Here is a 5,183-nt window from a genome sequence, read left to right on the forward strand (position 1 = left end):
AGGAGAAGAAGAAGAAGGCGTGGTGAAGTTGGACGAGGAGAAGAGGAGCAAGAACACGAAGAGGGAGAAGAAAGGAGGAGAAAAGGGAGAAATCAAAACACAAGAAAAGAAATGAGGAGAAGGATGAAAGAGAGGGGTGGGGGTGTGGGGAGAGTCTAAACATCTTCTCACCACCTCCTTTTCCCTCCTGAAGGCTGCTGGCTGCTTCAGCATCTTCCACGACACTCTACACGTCATCATCTGGTGACGCGAGAGAAATCATTACATCACTGCTCGTGCAGAGAATAAGCCTCTTAACTATCGTTAGACAACACAGTGTCTTTTTTTTTTCTTTTTTTTTTAATCACAAAAAACAAAAACAATGAAAGCTGAACTGTTTTGATTTCCTTTCAAATCTTCCACAGCAAGTATATGCTGTTTGATGGCAGTGGTACAAGTTCATTTTTCTTTTTGGAGATTCTAAAGTATTCTGTGTTCTGTATTCTGATATCAAACGAAGACTTCTTTTCGAACAGTTTGGGTTTTTTTTCGTAAAAGGTATAGACCACACATATCATATTAATATATATTGATATTTTATACACTACAAAAATACAACAATAAGACTACATTATTTTTTCGTATTATCATAAACATATCGTACACAAGACTGGAGGCGCAGAGGCAGAATAGGTTAGACGTTGGCCTTGTGATCCAGTGTTCACCGGTGATCAGGGTTCGAGGCCTTGTTTCGGCATGGTGCTATGTCCTTGGGGAAAGGCACTTTTCTTCCCAATGTTCATCACTCCGTCCAGGTGTGAATGGGTTACCTGACTTGGGTTGGGGAAGGGTTAAAACGGGCGGAAGGAGAGGACTGGGTCCCGCCTTCCCATGCCGAGTCCTGGACACATTGGGTAGGAATTCACTGCCCTGATGGCCGGAAGAGACTATGACACGTTTCATGCTTAACACAAGTTGTCGTTCTTTCTGTGCTGAAATATCAGACAGACAGACAGACAGACAGACAGACAGTACAGACATGGACACATACAGGTACAGAGACAGAAGCATCAGAGGCCATTTCGGAAAGTGTTAACAGCAACTACACGTCAATAGAAGCTACACTTCAGTTCAGTTCAGTTCAGTTTTCTCAAGGAGGCGTCACTGAGTTTGGACAATTCCATACACGCTGCACCACATCTGCTAAGCAGATGACTGACCAGCAGCGTAACCCAACGCGCGTAGTCATGATGCCGCGAGGAAAAAGAGGAATAAAAGGTAAGTAATAATATCATTATCACTAATGATAATAATGATGATGATTATGATAATGATAATGATAACGATAATAGTAATGATGATGATGGTGGTGATAATAACCATAATGATAATAACGATGATGATGATGATAACATTTATATGAATAATGATACTAACGATGATGATGATGATAACATTTATAATAACAATGATACTAATGATGATGATGATGATCATGATAATGATACCAACTATGATGATGATGATCATGATAACAATAACATTTATAATAATAATAATAATAATAACGACGATGGTGATGATGATGAAATAAAAATTGAAAATTATAAAAATAGTAATATAAATAATAGATAGATAAATTTGAATAGATAAAAGAATAAACATTATTGAAAAACAAATGTAAAGTATCAATTATGAATAAATAAACAAATAATACACCAGTGAATAAATGATAAATAAACAGATGATCTTAATAATTTTTTTTAAGTGCATATAACTTAGTGCAGGAAAAATTGAAGTTTCAATCTTTTGCCAATATGAAAATTCTCACTGCGCAGAAATATGCTAACCGACGCATTTATAAGCCATAAAGTTAAAACAGAAGGGGAGGCTTCTGCCAAAATAACAATAAAACGGAAGCAGACACAAACAGCAGCAATTTCAATGCAAAACGTGGCGCGTTTACTTGTTCTTGGAATCAATGATATTCCATGCTTCGCCCACGGTTGCGAATGAAATATAGCTTTAAACTCATTGCTGAAACACACACACACACACACACACACACACACACACACACACACACGCACGCACGCACGCACGCACGCACGCACACACACTTTCTCCCCTTACAAAACAACCTTGACGTGAACAAGTGAATCGTGCATCACCCTATGTGGAATGATCAGTCTTTGTTCACCCACTAGCTGTGTGTTAAACTTTAGACAAAGGGTTAATGTACCTTCCACGTCACACAGCTACCACACAGCAGCCGAGTGATTAAAGCACCGGACTTTCAATATGATGGTCAATGCTTCCAATCTAGATCGTGGCTCCCACTGTGTCTAGGGTGGAGATGTTTTCACCTATCTCTCTGGTCAACAAATGCGCAGACCTGCTAGTGCCTGAATCCCCCTTCTGTGTATACCGACACAGACAGACCCATTACGTATGCTAAACATCCCGTAATCCATGTCAATGTTCGGTGGTTTATGGAAACAAGAACAGCATACTCCCGCCCCCACCCCACCCCCGAAAACGGCGTGTGGCTATATGTATGGCGAGGTAAAAGATATGGTCATACACGTAACCAAAAACCCAATTCTTACACACAGGTGAACGTGGGAGTTCCCGCCTACTAACGCAGAAGACGAAGAAGTTTCAGATGCAGTTTCTGAAGGAGGCGCCACTGGTTCGGATAAACCCACATACACTACACCGCATGGCCAGCAGCATAACCCACACGAGCGCTTTGACAGGCTTTTGAGTGCATGCAAATTAATTTGTGTACATATCAGAGTGGATTTCTTCGACACAAGGACAACACCTTTGTTGCCATGGGTTCTTTTTCAATGCGCCAGGTGCGTACTGCACTCGGGACCTTGGTTTATTGTCTCATCCGATCGACTAGACGCTCAGTTTGATATCCCAGTCACGTGGGAGAAAGGGCGAAAGCGGGAGTCGAACCCAGACCCTCACGGACACTGTACTGACAGACAAGCGTCTTCACCACGGTGCCATTGTCCTCCTGAAGAACAAGAACAAGAAGACCAGGAACAAACAGAACAACAAGAAGAAGAAGACCAAGAACAAAACGAACAAGAAGAAGAAGAAGACCAAGAACAAAACGAACAAGAAGAAGAACAAGAACAAGAAGACAAGAAGAGGAATAAGAAGACCAGGAACAAACAGAACAAGAAGAAGAACAAGAAGACCAGGAACAAACAGAACAAGAAGAAGAACAAGAAGACCAGGAACAAACAGAACAAGAAGAAGAACAAGAAGACCAGGACCAAAACGAACAAGAAGAGGAACAAGAAGACCAGGACCAAAACGAACAAGAAGAAGAAGAAGAAGACCAGGAACAAACAGAACAAGAAGAAGAACAAGAAGACCAGGAACAAAAAGAACAAGAAGAAGAACAAGAAGACCAGGAACAAAACGAACAAGAAGAAGAACAAGAAGACCAGGAACAAACAGAACAAGAAGAAGAACAAGAAGACCAGGAACAAAAAGAACAAGAAGAAGAACAAGAAGACCAGGAACAAGACGAACAAGAAGAAGAACAAGAAGACCAGGAACAAACAGAACAAGAAGAAGAACAAGAAGACCAGGAACAAAACGAACAAGAAGAAGAACAAGAAGACCAGGAACAAACAGAACAAGACGAAGAACAAGAAGACCAGGAACAAACAGAACAAGAAGAAGAACAAGAAGACCAGGAACAAGACGAACAAGACGAAGAAGAAGAAGACCAGGAACAAACAGAACAAGAAGAGGAACAAGAAGACCAGGACCAAAACGAACAAGAAGAAGAACAAGAAGACCAGGAACAAGACGAACAAGACGAAGAACAAGAAGACCAGGACCAAAACGAACAAGAAGAAGAACAAGAAGACCAGGAACAAACAGAACAAGAAGAGGAACAAGAAGACCAGGACCAAAACGAACAAGAAGAAGAACAAGAAGACCAGGAACAAACAGAACAAGAAGAAGAACAAGAAGACCAGGACCAAAAAGAACAAGAAGAAGAACAAGAAGACCAGGAACAAACAGAACAAGAAGAAGAACAAGAAGACCAGGAACAAACAGAACAAGAAGAAGAACAAGAAGACCAGGAACAAACAGAACAAGAAGAAGAACAAGAAGACCAGGAACAAACAGAACAAGAAGAAGAACAAGAAGACCAGGACCAAAAAGAACAAGAAGAAGAAAAAGAAGACCAGGAACAAACAGAACAAGAAGAAGAACAAGAAGACCAGGAACAAACAGAACAAGAAGAAGAACAAGACAAGAAGAACAAGAAGACCAGGAACAAACAGAACAAGAAGAAGAACAAGAAGACCAGGAACAAGACGAACAAGAAGAGGAACAAGAAGACCAGGACCAAAAAGAACAAGAAGAAGAAGAAGAAGACCAGGAACAAGACGAACAAGAAGAGGAACAAGAAGACCAGGACCAAAAAGAACAAGAAGAAGAAGAAGAAGACCAGGAACAAGACGAACAAGAAGAGGAACAAGAAGACCAGGACCAAAAAGAACAAGAAGAAGAACAAGAAGACCAGGAACAAGACGAACAAGAAGAGGAACAAGAAGACCAGGACCAAAAAGAACAAGAAGAAGAAGAAGAAGACCAGGAACAAGACGAACAAGAAGAAGAAGAAGAAGACCAGGAACAAACAGAACAAGAAGAAGAAGAAGAAGACCAGGAACAAACAGAACAAGAAGAAGAACAAGAAGACCAGGAACAAAAAGAACAAGAAGAAGAACAAGAAGACCAGGAACAAACAGAACAAGAAGAAGAAGAAGACCAGGAACAAACAGAACAAGAAGAAGAAGACCAGGAACAAACAGAACAAGAAGAAGAACAAGAAGACCAAGAACAAACAGAACAAGAAGAACAAGAAGACAAGAAGAAGAACAAGAAGACCAGGAACAAACAGAACAAGAAGAAGAACAAGAAGACCAGGAACAAACAGAACAAGAAGAAGAACAAGAAGACAAGAAGAAGAACAAGAAGACCAGGAACAAACAGAACAAGAAGAAGAAGAAGAAGACCAGGAACAAAAAGAACAAGAAGAAGAACAAGAAGACCAGGAACAAACAGAACAAGAAGAAGAAGAAGACCAGGACCAAAAAGAACAAGAAGAAGAAGAAGGAGTCATCACAAAGCTGTCGACACGTTGTCAGCAGGCAGGAAGGAAA

This window comes from Babylonia areolata, chromosome 6 (genome assembly GCF_041734735.1).
Source record: "Babylonia areolata isolate BAREFJ2019XMU chromosome 6, ASM4173473v1, whole genome shotgun sequence".
In the NCBI taxonomy this organism is placed as follows: Eukaryota; Metazoa; Mollusca; class Gastropoda; order Neogastropoda; family Buccinidae; genus Babylonia; species Babylonia areolata.